Raw genomic sequence first — 19,512 nt, forward strand, 5'->3', positions numbered from 1 at the left:
TCTGTTCTTCTAACACCGCAAGGTCTTGCAATAACCCTACACAGTCCTTAGGAAAAGAACCCTGTACAACAAATGCACATCTTCTAAATAAATAATCCCAAAAAGTGGAACAGCTATAATAAATCAAAATAAAGGTTAACTAATGGGAGCCATTCATTTGAGTGAGTCCGTAACATGAAATATGTAATTGAGAAGAACCTCTCTCTAGTGCTCCGGCAGAAACTCTCTCTTTTACTTTTATGGTATTAGTGCTGGATTATGATTCTGTTTATTCTGAGTCACACTGACTTTGGCCAGAAATGTGGTCTCGCGCAACTTTATTAAAAAACACTTCGTCAAAATAGCAATTTCCATTTCCACATTTGCGGCTATGTTTTCACAAATCCGATTGTGATGTTGAAGCTATTCGATCCTTCCTTAAAAGTATACTGGCCATGTATGCTATAAAAATACAGGGTTGCTGCTTTTTAAAATAAAAATACACTGGCCCTGTATGCTGTAAAATACATGGGCACAGTGAAAATAAATCGACACTGGCCCTGTCTTGTATGCTGTTAAATTACTGGGTGTTATCAACCACAAGCAGTGGTTCATTCCTGTTCACTTTCTGTTCATGTATTTTATGTTCTAGTTCTCTTGCAGGCCAGGATTTCCTTTGTTCTGGTTTCGAAGACTCTTGTTGGCCGCCGGTGGTGAGTCTGTGTTATTGCAGCCTGTTTCCATGTGTTTAGCCTCACCTGTCTGTTAATTGCACCTGTCAGTTTGGAGTCGTGCACCAGGGCAGCTGCATGACATAATTAGGGTTCCTGCTGTGATTGGAGGTATTCCTTGTTATATTCTCCATCACTGCCTGACACAGACGCTGGTGATAGCTTCAGTCTAGCTACTTCCTGCCTTGAAGCATTCCTGCCCAGGAGTCCTGTGGCTTTGCCTGTGCCTGATCCAGTATCCTGCTTCTTGGTGTCCACTGGTCTGTCGTTTGGAATTCTGCTTGTCCTCCGGTCCTGAGAGCCTGTGTCAGCTTACTTTGGGGGTTCCTGTCCTTTTGCCAGTATTCGTACCGGTTTTGTGAGTAGCGGCTTCGCCGCATCACTCGGCCTAGACCATAGCTACTTGTTGCTTTTGCTTTGGATTTTCTGCAGAGGGTCCTGCGTGTGCTGTCCTCACCGGAACACAGCGGTGTAGTGTCGGCATGTGGACAGCACTGCCTTTGTTGTAGTTTTTGTCTTGGTGGCTGTGCCACACATGCTTTATTTTAGTTCTGTAGCACCCCTAACTGGGTACGTCCTTCTCTAGTTAGAGGTTCCCCTTGTCATCGCCCCGTCTCAGTCTACGCCTTGTCTCCAACTAAGACCGGGGGGCATCGGAGTTGGGCAGATATAATCCGCCCTTGAAACACGGCTGCCGTGGGCCCAAGAAACCATAGTCACACAGGCGTAGGCTGACTACGAGGGTGAGACAATGGAGTCAGGTTTCCATAGGGGTTGCTGCCGAACTCCGTATCCATTGCAGCATTACATTCCTGTACTTGGGGCTCATCCGCCCACTTCCAGGAGTACCAAGTACAGTGAAAGTAACATTATCACCGGCCAATACAACAAAAAAGAAACAAAGCTAAATAGTAGTTTTTTCTTTTTTGGCCCAGTCCAGTGTTCAGAACCCAGGCCAGTGTTCAGAACCCAGTCCAGTCTTGTCTTGTCTAGTTTAAAACCCAGTCCAGTCTTGTCTTGTCTAGTTTAAAATCCAGTCCAGTCTTGTCTTGTCTAGTTTAAAATCCAGTCCAGTCTTGTCTAGTCTTGTCTAGTCTGAAGTCCTCCTATGTCTACTATGCAAGCCCTGCAGGTGTCTCTCTCAGCCCTGAAATCTGCTTTCAGTGCTTTGAGACCTGAGCAGCTGGAAGTTTTGCAGCAATCCTTAAAGCAACTGCAAAACTTTCTGACCAAAATTTTGCTTATCTTGCCAGAAGTCGTTGAGAGTTCATCTATCTCTAAAGAGACTCCTGCTCACAATATGGTGACAAGAGAATCCTCAGGTTCGGTTGGAGAGAAAAGGTTTAAAAGTTTTCTGCGGCCCAGGCTCTCAGAAGAGGAGCGTCTGCTTCGCAGAAACTTAAATTTATGCATATATTGTGGGGGTTTAGGCCACTATCTGCAGACCTGTGAGTTGCACAAGCCAAAGTGTGGTGACAAGTCCTACCCTCTGGCCAAGTTGAGTCAGGATTTAAGACCTACTCCTGTCTCCACTGTGGCAGAGGTACTTGTCACAAAACCCACACTAAAAAGCACTCTGTCCTATAATTGGGGTCCTTGGGCTAGGGAGCCCCATTATAGATTCAGGAACCAAAGGAGAATGTTTCTCTCCTCTCTTGACTTTCCTGTTGAGTCAGAGTTGCAAACCCCGGTAGTGGAATCTCAGAGTCCTGAAGCGGTACCCAATGCCCAGAGTCCTGAAGCGGTACCCGATGCCCAGAGTCCCGAAATGGTACCTGATGCCCGGGGTCCTGAAGTGGTACCCGATGCTAGGGGTCCCAAAGCGGTACCCAGTGCTCGGGGTCCCGGAGCAGTGCCCAATGGTCGGGGTCCTGGAGTGGTGCCAGTGCTCGGGGTCCTGGAGTGGTGCCCGATGCTCGGGGTCCTGGAGTGGTGCCCGATGCTCGGGGTCCTTGAGTGGTGCCTGATGCTCGGGGTCCTGGAGTGGTGCCTGATGTTCTGGGTCCTGGAGCGGTGCCTGATGCTCTGGGTCTAGGAGCAGTGCCCGATGCTCTGGGTCTAGGAGCAGTGCCCGATGCTCTGGGTCTAGGAGCGGTGCCCGATGCTCCGGGTCTAGGAGCGGTGCCCAATGCTCTGGGTCTAGGAGCGGTTCCCGATGCTCCGGGTCGAAGAGGGACATCGAATATAATAGCTCAGGTGTCAACCCAAGAAAGGGTATTTAGAGCTATAGCTCCAGAAGGGAACTCGAGAAGTACAACCCCAGAAGGGATCTTTGAAGCTATGTCCCCAGGTGGGGTCTCGAGAGGCACAGCCCCAGAGAAGGGTCTAGAGGTTGCTTCCCCAGGAAAGGACTCAAGAGGCATAGCTTTAGTGGAGGTTCTGAAGGTCATAGCTTCAGCAATAGTCCCAGAGGTCATAATCCCAGGAGAAGTCTTGATAATTATCGACCCAGAGAGGGAGCCCGATGGTCCGGTCCCAGAGAGGGAGCCCGACGGTCTGGTCCCAGAGAGGTGGCCCGACGGTCCGGTCCCAGAAAGGGAGCCTGACGGTCCGGTCCCAGAGAGGTAGCCCGATGTCCAGTCCCAGAGAGGGAGCCCGACGGTCCAGCCCCAGCAAGATAATCCGAGGTGCTGGCCCCAGAGGGGGTCCCGTAGTCCACTTCCCCAGAGGGGGTCCCGAAAGCCACTGCCCCAAACAGGGTTCCGAAGGCCACTGCCCCAAAGAGGGTCCCGAAGGCCACAGCCTCGAGTAAGGTCAGTAGTGACCAGGTCCTAGCAATGCACTCCAGTCAGTCAGATGGGAAGGAAGCAGATCCTGACTCTTTTGATATCTCAATGTCTGTAGTCTTTGATGGGGACTTAGTCCAATTTTTTGCACTAACCAAACACTACTACACCATTATGTTGTCTAGACCATTTCTGGGCATCACTTCAGAGAACCTTGTGCTCTGTCTGATATATTCCTTTAGAGGGGAGCCTTTTGAGTGGGCGTCCAACTTAATGAAAACTGAAGATCCCATTCTTCAGGATTCCCCGGTATACTGTATTCTTGGGACAAAAATCTCAGCCCATTGTTTTGACTGCAGGATGTGCTTTTCTGTCTTCTTCTAGTAGTAGTACTTTGCCTGAAAGTTCAGCTCCCAAGGTTAAGAAACCAATCTCTGGATTGAACCCAGCCTTGCTGGAAGGTACCATCAGTTCAGACAATGTTTTGGGAATTACTTTGGTCAGACCTCAAGAACCTTGTAAAAAAAAAGAAGAAAAAGAAATAATTATTGACTCTTGCCTTGTTAAAAAAAAAAGAAAAAATATTTTGTGTCCAGTGGGCACCATCAAGGAGGGGGGGGGGGTGGGCACTGTTACAAGCTGTGCCACAGCTTGTTTCTGTTTCTTGTCTTTGTCTGTTTGTTCCAGTGTCAGGTTTTAGTTTGTATCCCTTGTTTTGGAAAGTCTGAATTTTGGGGTCCGTTGACCCCTCCTCAAGAAGGGGGTACTGTTATGAGCCACGGCAGTGGCTCATTCCTGTTTTGCATTTTGGTTATGTATTTATGTTTTACTTCTGTTTCTGTTCCCTTGGATTTTGTGGGGTGTCCGGTGTCCACCCTTAAGGAGAGGGTACTGTTATGAACCACAAGCAGTGGTTCATTCCTGTTCACTTTCTGTTCATGTATTTTATGTTCTAGTTCTCTTGCAGGCCAGGATTTCCTTTGTTCTGGTTTCGAAGACTCTTGTTGGCCGCCGGTGGTGAGTCTGTGTTATTGCAGCCTGTTTCCATGTGTTTAGCCTCACTTGTCTGTTAACTGCACCTGTCAGTTTGGAGTCGTGCAGCAGGGCAGCTGCATGACATAATTAATTAGGGTACCTTGCTGTGATTGGAGGTATTCCTTGATATATTCTCCCTCACTGCCTGACACAGACGCCGGTGATAGCTTCAGTCTAGCTGCTTCCTGCCTTGAAGCATTCCTGTTCAGGAGTCCTATGGCTTTGCCTGTGCCTGATCCAGTATCCTGCTTCTTGGTGTCCACTGGTCTGACGTTTGGAATTCTGTCTGTCCTTCGGTCCTGAGAGCCTGTGTCAGCTTACTTTGGGGGTTCCTGTCCTTTTGCCAGTATTCGTACCGGTTTCGTGAGTAGCGGCTTCGCCGCATCCCTCGGCCTAGGCCATAGCTACTTGTTGCTTTTGCTTTGGATTTTCTGCAGAGAGTTCTGCGTGTGCTGTCCTCACCGGAACACAGTGGTGTAGTGTCGGCATATGGACAGCACTGCCTTTGTTGTAGTTTTTGTCTTAGTGGCTGTGCCACACATGCTTTATTTTAGTTCTGTAGCACCCCTAACTGGGTACGTCCTTCTCTAGTCAGAGGTTCCCCTTGTCATTGCCCCGTCTCAGTCTACGCCTTGTCTCCAACTAAGACCAGGGGGCATCGGAGTTGGGCAGACATAATCCGCACATGAAACGCGGCTGCCGTGGGCCCAAGAAACCATAGTCACACAGGCGTAGGCTGACTACGAGGGTGAGACAACGGAGTCAGGTTTCCCTAGGGGTTGCTGCCGAGCTCCGTATCCATTGCAGCATTACGTTCCTGTACTTGGGGCTCATCCTCCAAGTTCCAGGACTACCAAGTACAGTGAACATAACACTGGGACATTGTAAAAATACAGGGGTGCTGGCACTGTCCGCAGTTGTGATATCTACGCCTGACCTTCACAACACTGTATGGGAGGAGGAGGCTTCTATCACCATTTGCATGCCCTCTGAGAGGGGTTGGATATCTGAGGATGAGGACGACATCTTGCCACTGTAGAGCCAGTTTGTGCCAGGATTGATTAATTGCTTCTTATTTGGGGGGAGCCCAAACAAGCCAATAATTTCAGGCACAATTGTGTGGCAGAGCCTGTCGCTAAAATGATTGGTTTGTTAAAGTGTGCATGTCCTGTTTATACAACATAAGGCTGGGAGGGCCCAAGGACAATTCCACCTTGGACATCTTTTCTTTGCCACATCATTCCAGGAATGCTGCCCTATGTGGGGTGCTGCCCCTCTGCCTTATCAGTCCAGGGGTATACAGCATACAGGACCAGTGTACTTTTATTTGAACAGCAACACCCCTGTATTTTTACAGCATACAGAACCAGTGTACATTTATTTTCACAGCAGCACCCCATAATTTTTACAGCATACAAGACAGGGCCAGTGTACATTTGTTTTCACTGCACCTCTGAATTTTTACAGCCAGCACCCCTGTATTTTCACAGCATTCAGGAGAATAGTGCCCCTGCCCCTGTACAACACACTTATAGACAGGATAGCAACACCCATGTACAGCTGCAGAACCCCTAACAGCACATGAAACACCAGTGACAAAAAGGACAGCACACCTAACAGCACAGGTACACCACAGTGACAGGAACAGCATCCCTATAGAGCACACACTAACTCCACCCGAAGCCACCCGCCCCAGAGAGAGACAGAGGTCTGTCTCCCTCACTCTCCAAGTCTGAAGTGAAAATGGCGGCGACACGCGGCTCCTTTTATGGAATCCAGAACCTGCGAGAATCTGACAGTGGGATGATGGCGTTTTGCCGCGTTCTGGGATCCGAGTCTGGCGGGAAGGCCTAAGCCGGACTCGGATTCTGGCTCGGAATGTGACGTTCAGAGGAGGGGGGGGGGGTTTCGGTTCTCTGAGAACCAAACCCGCTCATCTCTACTGTCATACCACCTTCACCCACAGTATCACACAATACATGTATGAGTCAGAGATACAGCAAACAGAGCACCTCTTTCATATACAGGAGACAGAGCACCCGTCTGGACTGATACAGCAGAGCACCCCTTTCAGATTCAGCAGACAGAGCACCCCTTTCAGATACAGCAGACAGAGCACCCCACCTGTACTGATGCAGCAGAGCACCCCTTTCAGATACAGCAGACAAAGCACCCCTTTCAAATACAGCACACAGAGCACCCACCCCACACAACACAGTACTGAGACGGACACGTCCGTCCAATACACTCTCCACAGCTGGAGTGAAGATGGCGTCGATCACCGTGGACCTTAATAGAATCCAAAACCCGCGAGAATCAAACATCAGGATGATATCGTTCGGCCTTGATTTGGGATAAGGCGGGAAGTCCAGAGGCAGGGCCTAATTCAGACCTGATCGCAGCAGCAACATTTTTCTCTAATGGGCAAAACTATGTGCAGAGCGGGTGGGGCAGATATAACATGCAATTTAGATTTCAGTTTGAACACACCACACCCAAATCTAACTCTCTCTGCACGTTTTTTCTGCTCCATCTGCACTGCACATGGTTTTGCCCTTTAGAGAAAAATGTTGCTGCTGCGTTCAGGTCTGAATTAGGCCCTAGGCCATTAGTTTGCTGAGAAACACTTGCTTTATATTATTTTTTGCCTTTTTTAGAAAAATACATATAACAGCCATTTGACAAAACTGAAGTTCCCCAAATCTTTTTATTATGACCACTTATAGACTTCTATACTGTTTTCCAAAAATAGTTTGTATTTTTAGTAGTGATGTGCACCGGAAATTTTTCGGGTTTTGTGTTTTGGTTTTGGGTTCGGTTCCGCGGCCGTGTTTTGGGTTCGAACGCGTTTTGGCAAAACCTCACCGAATTTTTTTTTGTCGGATTCGGGTGTGTTTTGGATTCGGGTGTTTTTTTCAAAAAACCCTAAAAAACAGCTTAAATCATTGAATTTGGGGGTCATTTTGATCCCATAGTATTATTAACCTCAATAACCATAATTGACACTCATTTTCATTCTATTCTGAACACCTCACACCTTACAATATTATTTTTAGTCCTAAAATTTGCACCAAGGTCGCTGGATGGCTAAGCTAAGCGACCCAAGTGGCCGACACAAACACCTGGCCCATCTAGGAGTGGCACTGCAGTGTCAGGCAGGATGGCCCTTCCAAAAAATACTCCCCAAACAGCACATGACGCAAAGAAGAAAAAAAAGAGGCGCAATGAGGTAGCTGTGTGAGTAAGCTAAGCGACCCTAGTGGCCGACACAAACACCTGGCCCATCTAGGAGTGGCACTGCAGTGTCAGGCAGGATGGCCCTTCCAAAAAATACTCCCCAAACAGCACATGACGCAAAGAAGAAAAAAAAGAGGCGCAATGAGGTAGCTGTGTGAGTAAGCTAAGCGACCCTAGTGGCCGACACAAACACCTGGCCCATCTAGGAGTGGCACTGCAGTGTCAGGCAGGATGGCCCTTCCAAAAAATACTCCCCAAACAGCACATGACGCAAAGAAGAAAAAAAAGAGGCGCAATGGGGTAGCTGTGTGAGTAAGCTAAGCGACCCTAGTGGCCGACACAAACACCTGGCCCATCTAGGAGTGGCACTGCAGTGTCAGGCAGGATGGCCCTTCCAAAAAATACTCCCCAAACAGCACATGACGCAAAGAAGAAAAAAAAGAGGCGCAATGAGGTAGCTGTGTGAGTAAGCTAAGCGACCCTAGTGGCCGACACAAACACCTGGCCCATCTAGGAGTGGCACTGCAGTGTCAGGCAGGATGGCCCTTCCAAAAAATACTCCCCAAACAGCACATGACGCAAAGAAAAATGAAAGAAAAAAGATGTGCAAGATGGAATTGTCCTTGGGCCCTCCCACCCACCCTTATGTTGTATAAACAGGACATGCACACTTTAACCAACCCATCATTTCAGCGACAGGGTCTGCCACACGACTGTGACTGAAATGACGGGTTGGTTTGGGCCCCCACCAAAAAAGAAGCAATCTCTCCTTGCACAAACTGGCTCTACAGAGGCAAGATGTCCACCTCATCATCATCGTCCGATTCATCACCCCTTTCACTGTGTACATCCCCCTCCTCACAGATTATTAATTCGTCCCCACTGGAATCCACCATCTCAGATCCCCGTGTACTTTCTGGAGGCAATTGCTGGTGGTGAATGACTCCAAGGAGGAATTGATTATAATTCATTTTAATGAACATCATCTTCTCCACATTTTCTGGAAGTAACCTCGTACGCCGATTGCTGACAAGGTGAGCGGCGGCACTAAACACTCTTTCGGAGTACACACTGGAGGGAGGGCAACTTAGGTAGAATAAAGCCAGTTTGTGCAAGGGCCTCCAAATTGCCTCTTTTTCCTGCCAGTATACGTACGGACTGTCTGACGTGCCTACTTGGATGCGGTCACTCATATAATCCTCCACCATTCTTTCAATGGTGAGAGAATCATATGCAGTGACAGTAGACGACATGTCAGTAATCGTTGGCAGGTCCTTCAGTCCGGACCAGATGTCAGCATCAGCAGTCGCTCCTGACTGCCCTGCATCACCGCCAGCGGGTGGGCTCGGAATTCGTAGCCTTTTCCTCGCACCCCCAGTTGCGGGAGAATGTGAAGGAGGAGATGTTGACGGGTCGCGTTCCGCTTGACTTGACAATTTTCTCACCAGCAGTTCTTTGAACCTCTGCAGACTTGTGTCTGCCGGAAAGAGAGATCCAACGTAGGTTTTAAATCTAGGATCGAGCACGGTGGCCAAAATGTAGTGCTCTGATTTAAATAGATTGACCACACGTGAATCCTGGTTAAGCGAATGGAGGGCTCCATCCACAAGTCCCACATGCCTAGCGGAATCGCTCTGTTTTAGCTCCTCCTTCAATGCCTCCAGCTTCTTCTGCAAAAGCCTGATGAGGGGAATGACCTGACTTAGGCTGGCAGTGTCTGAACTTACTTCACGTGTGGCAAGTTCAAAAGGTTGCAGAACCTTGCACAACGTTGAAATCATTCTCCACTGCGCTTAAGACAGGTGCATTCCACCTCCTTTGCCTATATCGTGGCCAGATGTATAGGCTTGAATGGCCTTTTGCTGCTCCTCCATCCTCTGAAGCATATAGAGGGTTGAATTCCACCTCGTTACCACCTCTTGCTTCAGATGATGGCAGGGCAGGTTCAGGTGTTTTTGGTGGTGCTCCAGTCTTCTGTACGCGGTGCCTGTACGCCGAAAGTGGCCTGCAATTCTTCTGGCCACCGACAGCATCTCTTGCACGCCCCTGTCGTTTTTTAAATAATTCTGCACCACCAAATTCAATGTATGTGCAAAACATGGGACGTGCTGGAATTTGCCCAGATGTAATGCACGCACAATATTGCTGGCGTTGTCCGATGCCACAAATCCCCAGGAGAGTCCAATTGGGGTAAGCCATTCTGCGATGATCTTCCTCAGTTGCCGTAAGAGGTTTTCAGCTGTGTGCGTATTCTGGAAAGCGGTGATACAAAGCGTAGCCTGCCTAGGAACGAGTTGGCGTTTGCAAGATGCTGCTACTGGTGCCGCCGCTGCTGTTCTTGCAGCAGGAGGCAATACATCTACCCAGTGGGCTGTCACAGTCATGTAGTCCTGAGTCTGCCCTGCTCCACTTGTCCACATGTCCGTGGTTAAGTGGACATTGGGTACAACTGCATTTTTTAGGACACTGGTGAGTCTTTTTCTGACGTCCGTGTACATTCTCGGTATCGCCTGCCTAGAGAAGTGGAACCTAGATGGTATTTGGTAACGGGGGCACACTACCTCAAGAAATTGTCTAGTTCCCTCTGAACTAACGGCGGATACCGGACGCACGTCTAACACCAACATAGTTGTCAAGGCCTCAGTTATCCGCTTTGCAACAGGATGATTGCTGTGATATTTCATCTTCCTCGCAAAGGACTGTTGGACAGTCAATTGCTTACTGGAAGTAGTACAAGTGGTCTTCCGACTTCCCCTTTGGGATGACGATCGACTCCCAGCAGCAACAACAGCAGCGCCAGCAGCAGTAGGCGTTACACTCAAGGATGCATCGGAGGAATCCCAGGCAGGAGAGGACTCATCAGACTTGCCAGTGACATGGCCTGCAGGACTATTGGCTTTCCTGGGTAAGCAGGAAATTGACACTGAGGGAGTTGGTGGTGTGGTTTGCGCGAGCTTGGTTACAAGAGGAAGGGATTTACTGGTCAGTGGACTGCTTCCGCTGTCGCCCAAAGTTTTTGAACTTGTCACTGGCTTATTATGAATGTGCTGCAGGTGACGTATAAGGGAGGATGTTCCGAGGTGGTTAACGTCCTTACCCCTACTTATTACAGCTTGACAAAGGCAACACACGGCTTGACACCTGTTGTCCGCATTTCTGTTGAAATAATTCCACACTGAAGAGCTGATTTTTTTGGTATTTTCACTAGGCATGTCAATGGCCATATTCCTCCCACGGACAACAGGTGTCTCCCCGGGTGCCTGACTTAAACAAACCACCTCACCATCAGAATCCTCCTTGTCAATTTCCTCCCCAGCGCCAGCAACACCCATATCCTCATCCTGGTGTACTTCAACACTGACATCTTCAATTTCACTATCAGGAACTGGACTGCGGGTGCTCCTTTCAACACTTGCAGGGGGCGTGCAAATGGTGGAAGGCGCAAGCTCTTCCCGTCCAGTGTTGGGAAGGTCAGGCATCGCAACCGTCACAATTGGACTCTCCTTTGGGATTTGTGATTTCGAAGAACGCACAGTTCTTTGCTGTGCTTTTGCCGCAAGTCTTTTCTTTTTTTCTAGCGAGAGGATGAGTGCTTCCATCCTCATGTGAAGCTGAACCACTAGCCATGAACATAGGCCAGGGCCTCAGCCGTTCCTTGCCACTCCGTGTCGTAAATGGCATATTGGCAAGTTTACGCTTCTCCTCAGACGCTTTTAATTTTGATTTTTGGGTCATTTTTTTACTGATCTTTTGTGTTTTGGATTTTACATGCTCTGTACTATGACATTGGGCATCGGCCTTGGCAGACGACGTTGATGGCATTTCATCGTCTCGGCCATGACTAGTGGCAACAGCTTCAGCACGAGGTGGAAGTGGATCTTGATCTTTCCCTATTTTTTTAACCTCCACAATTTTGTTCTCCATATTTTGCGCACAACTAAAAGCCACCACAGGTATACAATGTAGATGGATGGATAGTATAGTATTACTTATACTTATGGACGACGAGTGCACTGACGACACAGAGGTAGGTACAGCCGTGGCCTACCGTACTGCTGCTTAGTGCTTATATATATAATATACTGTATAACGGACCTGGTGGACACTGTCAGCAGACTGCTAAACTAGTATGAAGAAAGAAAAAAAAAACACCACAGGTATACAATGTAGATGGATGGATAGTATAGTATTACTTATACTTATGGATGACGAGTGCACTGATGACACAGAGGTAGGTACAGCCGTGGCCTACCGTACTGCTGCTTAGTGCTTATATATATATAATATACTGTATAATGGACCTGGTGGACACTGTCAGCAGACTGCTAAACAAACTAGCATGAAGAAAGAAAAAAAAAAACACCACAGTGTTTTTCAGGCAGACAAACGTATACTGGACTGGTGGTCACTGTCGGCAAAACTGTGCACTGTACTCCTGCTATAACTGCTCCCCAGTCCCCACAATTAGGCAGTGTGAGCAGAGCAGTGCACTCAGCACAGATATATCATGCAGCAGTGCAGCATACTGAGTGAGCACAGCCACAGATATGGTGGAGCGTTTTTTTTCAGGCAGAGAAACAAAGGATTAAAATCACTGGTGGTATAATCAAAACCCTGCACTGTACTCCCTAACAGCTGCTCCCCGTCCCCAATCCTCCCCACAATTATAACAATGTCACTCTTAGTCTTTTCTATTACGGAGAGGACGCCAGCCACGTCCTCTCCCTATCAATCTCAATGCATGTGTGAAAATGGCGGCGACGCGCGGCTCCTTATATAGAATCCGAGTCTCGCAAGAATCCGACAGCGGGATGATGACGTTCGGGCGCGCTCGGGTTAACCGAGCAAGGCGGGAGGATCCGAGTCGCTCGGACCCGTGTAAAAAAAAGGTGAAGTTCGGGCGGGTCGGATTCCGAGGAACCGAACCCGCTCATCACTAATTTTTGGGAGTACAGGCAGATTTCCCCATATTCTCCTACATTTTTCTCTGGTTTTAATGGCAAGAATTATCGCAAGAATCCAATTTTCGTGAATTTGCAATTGAATCACGGGAACACGCAAACCCATGATAAGATACTTTTTGTGTTGATTTTTTTTGGATGTCCACGAAAAGTCAGATTGTGGTAGATTACCGCTGTATCGCGGCTAATTGAATTCCCACCAGGACAGATGGGTTTAAAGTGGGCTGATAACACATTAACAGAATTATTCAACCAGTCACTAACTAAAGGTGAAACAACTGGAAAAGAGCAAATGTAGTTCCACTGCACATAAGAGGAAGCAAGGAAGAGGCACATACTGTAACTACCGACCAGTGAGCCTTACATCAGTAGTAAGGAAATTGATAGAAATACTCTTAAAATCCTCTGAGATTTCAATGCATGGGTCTATGGTGAGCTCTCATGCCTTGGCCAAGACCTCCTGTGCACAATGAATTGTCTGGGCTTCACACAAGTCATTCCTTCTGCCACACATAAAAGTGGTCACACTCTTGAGCTTATCTTTCAAATTTGATTCGAAGTCTCTGACCTAAAAAGAAACATAGGGATTTGATATGATGTACTAATGGATGAGATGCCGGTGGTCATAATACCGACAGCGCATACCGACCATCAGAATACCGTCAGCCCCCAAAATGTACCCTAACCCACTCCTTGCCCCCTATCCTAACACTCCCATGTGGGTGCCTAACCCTAACTCTCCCCTGGTGGTGCCGACCCCTCCCTTCCCCACTGCCTAAACCTAATCCTTCCTGTTTAGTGCCTAACCCTAGCCTACATTGTAAGTGCCTAACCCTAACCCACCCTCCCCGGTACCTAACCACCCCCTTCCCATTGCTGCACCCCAACCCACCCTTCTAATGCCTAAACCTAACTTCCCACCCCCCGTGGAAGGACGCAAGTGCGTCCTGCTAAAAGAGCATTCAGGATTCCTGGCATTGGTATTTTGACCCTGGGATCCCAATTTCCATCTGGATTTTAATGTCGGTATTATGCCGCCGGTCGGGATTCTGGAGTTGGTATTTCAGCGGCATTGTAACTACATCCCAAACACAGTAACATGGTCAGACCACCACTGAATTAGGTTCTCAGCTAAAACCCATCAAATTAGATCTTTGCCTATGGAGTTCACCAGATATCATCCAAAGAGGGGTATGACTCCCCAGGCTCTGCATCAAATCTGGATCTCTCTGTGATATTGAGTGCCTGTGAAGACACCTTCTGGGCTGCAATCTTCACAGTGCCATCAAAGGTGTGCCAAACTTCCAAGCCTGACAATGTAAGCCACCTGTTATCTTAGACCAGCTTTGACCCAATGGATGTAAAAGATATTGCTGAAATTGCCCTAATGCTGTGTCCCACTACCTGTGATCTGGACCTGGCCTCAACCAAGCTCCAAATAGGGTATATGTACATAAATGGCCCTGTATTTCAGGAATTTTTCCTAAACTACTAAAGAAAGCAATTGTTAGACTGCTTCTTAAAAAACCTAATTTAGATCTTGACTGTGGCTAACTACAGAGCAGTTTCAACCTACATTTTCTAGCAAAGTTATTGAGAAAGTGGTTGAAAATCAACTGGAGACTCACCTGACAAACCATGATATTTATGATCCATTTCAATCAGGAGTCAGGAGAAGACATAGCACTGAAACTGCTCTGGTGTGTGTGTTCATTGATCTTCTGATGGCAAGAGACAGAGGTGACTGTTCAATCTTAATCCTTCTGGATCTCTCTGCAGCATTTGATACCATTGACCATGGGATTCTAATTGAGCGCCTGAAAAATGTCCGTGGATTAGATGACACACTCCTTAAATGGTTCAAATTATTCCTCACTGGCAGGTCACAGGAAATTTGGCTGGAGTACACTCGTCACCATTGCCACTGCCATATAGTGTCCCACAAGGTTCTAACCACCATGGTTTTTGCAGCATACATGCTACCACTGGGTGAAATAATCAGATGCCATAGCCTGGTCTACCACTGCTATGCAGATGATACACAACTCTACCTGTCCTGGTACTGAGAACCCCAATAATAACCTTAAGTGGTTCTCTAGCTGAGCTCCAGGAGTGCCAGTTGGTTGCGACTGAATCCTAATAAAACAGATATTTCCTTTGATAGGACCTCAACATTAAAGGACAAGACTGCAGCATAGCCAACCAACTGGACTTACACTTGGGTGTTCAAATTTACATAATACTGATCATGTGCAGAATCTTGGCATTGTCCTGGATGGTGGCTTGACACTTTCATATATCAGCCACAATCAAATCCTCATGCTTTCATCTGAGGAACAAACACAGAACCAAGATCTTAATTCCTTCTGAATATCTGCAAAAAGTAATACATGACTTTGTATCATCTCAAGCAGATTACTGCAATGCTCTTTACCTTGGTCTCCAGCAAAAGAATTGCACCGCTTACAGCTGGTACGAAACACATCTGCCAAGGTGTTCAGCAAACAACCCAATTCCAGCCACATAACATACATTCTCTACTCCCTAAGCTGGTTTCCTTGTAAGATGGCGAATCGTCTCCAAGATTGGCTTACTGACTACATGACCGGAACCCAAGATAGCAGTTTTTGATTCCATACTGCCCCACTTGATTACTGATATCTGTAGATCAAGGACTTTCAGCAGTACCTAGAATATCATGTATTACATCTGGGGGTCGAGCTTTCAATCATGCGACTCCGCATATGGAACTCATGGAACTTGCTTTCCTGCACAGTTTAAGAGCCCCCCCCACTCTACTATCATTCATAAACAGACTCAAGATTTACCCATTACGCAAGCATTTCCTTAATGTCACTTTAGTTCTCCATGTTCTCTGTATTTTACGAAAAGCTTTTCTGTCTTTATTGTTTCTGTACTGTATTACAGGAGTGATTTAGACCTGTTCGCTCGCTAGCTGTTTTTTGCAGTGCTGCGTACGCAAAGTTGCCGCTCACCGGGGAGTGTATTTCAGCTGTGCAAGTGTGCAATCGCATGTGCAGCCGAGTGGTACAAAAAGAATTTGTGCAGTTTCTGAGTAGCCCAGAACTTACTCAGCCACTGCGATCATTTCAGCCTGTCCAGGACCACAATTGATGTCAGACACCCACCCTGCAAACGCTTGGACACGCCTGCGTTTTTCCAACCACTCCTAGAAAATGGTCAGTTGACACCCACAAACACCTTCTTCCTGTCAATCTCCTTGCAATTGGCTGTGCGAATGGATTCTTCGTAAAACCCATCGCACAGTAATGATCCGTTTTGTACCCCTGCGACGCGCCTGCGCATTACGGTGCATACGCATGCGGAGTTCTGATCTGCAAAAAATGCTAGCGAGCGATCAGGTCTGAATTAGGCCCTTTGTTCATTCTATTAAGCACCTTGAGTCCTATTGGAGAAAGAGCGCTATATAAGTAAAATGATTTTATTATTATTAAAAGAAAAAGTTGTAGAATATCTCAAATCCAACATTTTACACAGGATTCCAAACAGCATGGATGTACCGTATTTTTCGGACCATAAGACGCACCTGACCATAAGACGCACCTAGTTTTTAGAGTAGGAAAACTGGAAAAAAAATATTCTGAACCATTTCTGCTCTATCATCCTTGCGCTGCCTCCCTAGTTTTCACCAACCTCTAAGAGATATTTCTGTGTGATTTCTCAGACTCCTACAAGGATTCTGTACAGTGCAGCCTTCTGTCAGAGCCAGCATACAGAGACACACACACATCAGAGCCAGCATACACACACACACACACACACACACACACACACACACACACACTTACACACATACTGACAGTACCAGTGGTTCCCCGCTTCCAGGCTACCGCTGCCCGCAGTGCACTCCTGAGGAGGGAGGAGGTGGGGGGAGCGGGGGAGTCACATGATGCCGGCTCTGCTGCTGAGATGGGCTCTGAGATGCGGGCGATCTGCGCTCTGCTGATGATGGCGCAGCAGCAGCATCCAGGACCCGCCGCTACCCACCGGCCGCCGGCGCTACCCGCAAACACGTCTTATTCGCTCCATAAGACGCACATACTTTTCCCCCCACATTTTTGGGGAGAAAAAGTGCGTCTTATGGTCCAAAAAATACGGTACTTGGGAGAGATCATGTCAATCTAATCTTATTAACATTTTTGACTCGGTGACTAAAGTAACAGATCGAGGGTGTGTATGGAGGGGGGGGGGTGCGACACGTAGATGTAGCTTATGTAGACTTAAGTAAGGCTTTTGATACTGTCCCACATCGCAGACTGTTAAATAAACTTGGCATTGAATTCTAAGATGGTTGAATGGATTAGATCATGGTTCTAGGATAGAAAACAGAGAGTTGTAGTAAATGGAGTGGATTCACAGGAGGTAAATGTTTCTAATGGAGTTCCCCAGGGATCTGTACTTGGGGAGTGATTCCAAGTTGATCGCAGCAGGAAATTTTTTAGCAGTTGGGCAAAACCATGTGCACTGCAGGGGAGGCAGATATAACATTTGCAGAGAGAGTTAGATTTGGGTGGGTTATTTTGTTTCTGTGCAGGGTAAATACTGGTTGCTTTATTCTTACACTGCAATCTAGATTACAGTTTGAACACACCTCACCCAAATCTAACTCTCTGCACATGTTATATCTGCCCCTCCTGCAGTGCACATGGGGGGTAATTCCAAGTTGATCGCAGCAGGAATTCTGTTAGCAATTGGGCAAAACCATGTGCACTGCAGGGGAGGCAGATATAACATGTGCAGAGAACGTTAGATTTGGGTGGGTTATTTTGTTTCTGTGCAGGGTAAATACTGGCTGCTTTATTTTTACACTGTAATTTAGATTGCATGCAGATTGAACTCACCACACCCAAATCTATCTCTCTCTGCACATGTTATATCTGCCCCCCTGCAGTGCACATGGTTTTGCCCAACTGCTAAAAAATTTCCTGCTGCGATCAACTTGGAATTACCCCCATGGTTTTGCTCAACTGCTAACAAAATTGCTGCTGCGATCAACTCGGAATGACCACCTTGGACCAGTGCTTTTTATTATTTTTATTGGTGACATTGCAAATGGTATTGAATGGAAAGTATGCCTTTTTGCAGATGACACAAAGGTATGAAGCAGGGTAGACACACCAGGAGGGGTAAAACAAATGTTCGGTGAGCTAGATAGACTAGAGGAATGGTCAAGAGTGAGACAACTACAGTTTACTGCCCAAAAAATGCAAAATCATGCACCAGGGTCTCAAAAATGTAAAGGCTAAATATATTATTAATGGCATTATAATGAAACTACTGAGGAGGAAGGAATCTAGGATTCACTATTTCATGTGACTTAAAAGCAGGTAAGCTATGTAACAAAGCAGCGAAGTAGGTAAGAAATGAGCAGAATGAAAGAAGTAATATTGCCACTTCAAAGGTCATTGGTCTGGCCGCATCTAGAACGTAGTGTTCCAAGCCAGGATCCGGCTTCGGTTTTCCTGCCGGACTCGGATCCCAAAATGAGATGAAACATCTTCCTCCGGTTGTGGAGTTTGTAGTGAGCAGACATGTCCGTGCTGTGTCCATCCTGGGGTGTTGTGTTGTCCATCTAGGGGTGCTGCCATGTTGTCCATCAAGTTTGCTGTGTCTGACCAGGGGTGTTCTGTATGTCCATAAAGCGGGTGCTCTGTCCGTCCATAATGGGGCAGCTGTGTCCTCCAGGGGTGCTCTCTCCATGCTGTGTATTTCCATAAAGGGGCTGCTGTGTCAGTTCATAAAGGGGCTGGTGAGTCATCCAGGGGTGCTGTGTCTGTGCTGTGTACATCCATAAAGGGACTGATGTGTCCTTCAGGGGTGCTCTGTCCGTGCTGTGTCTGTCCATAAAGGTGGGTCCATGCTGTGTTTACCCATAAAGGGGCTGCTATACATATACAGTTTGTGGTGTCTGGCACTCCTTACCCCCAACAAAATGGCAGCATGCTTCGGTGCCCGACCTGGGAAACTATGTCACAAAACAACAGCTGGACGGCACTCCTAGAGACTGATCAGTGGTAAAAAAAAAACAGCACGGAGGCTAAAGCACTTGTCAACGTTTCAGAGATTGCTTTCTTTTATCTTGATAAAAGAAAGCAATCTCTGAAATGTTGACAAATACTTTAGCCTCCATGTTGTTGTTTTTTTTACCACTGATCAGTCTCTAGGAGTGCCGTCCAGCTGTTGTTTTGTTATATATATATTATGTGCTATACCCCAGTGTACTATACTATTACTGTATTGTGACACTGACGGTCAGACTGTAGGGTATAATCATACACATATTGTCACAATGTAGGTGGTACCCCAACTGTAGGTAGTCTGTCACTCGGGGTGCTGTGTTGTACATCAAAGGGCTGCGCAGTCCATCAAAGGGCTGCTGTGTACATCTTTCAAGGGGCTGCTGTGTCCGTCCAGGGATGCTCTGTCAATCTAGGGGTGCTCTGCCCTAGTGTAAAAAAATAAAAGCAAAATATACAGTATAATAAAATATATATCTATATATCTATATATATCTATATATATATATATTTACTTTTCTATTATTTTCTGTGACTCTGCCAGTCAGACCACAGTGTATAATTCTATACATACTGTGACGCTGTAGGTGATACCTCAACTGTAGGTGGTCCATTCCCTAGGGTGCTTTGTTGTACATAAAGAGGTGCTGTGTTGTCCGTAAATTGGTTGTTGTGTCTGACAAGGAGCAGCTGTGTCCATCTCTCATGGGGCTGCTCTGTCTGACAAGGGGCTGCTGTGTCCATCTCTCATGGGGCTGCTCTGTCTGACAAGGGGCTGCTGTGT

This window comes from Pseudophryne corroboree, chromosome 5 (genome assembly GCF_028390025.1).
Source record: "Pseudophryne corroboree isolate aPseCor3 chromosome 5, aPseCor3.hap2, whole genome shotgun sequence".
NCBI lineage: Eukaryota > Metazoa > Chordata > Amphibia > Anura > Myobatrachidae > Pseudophryne > Pseudophryne corroboree.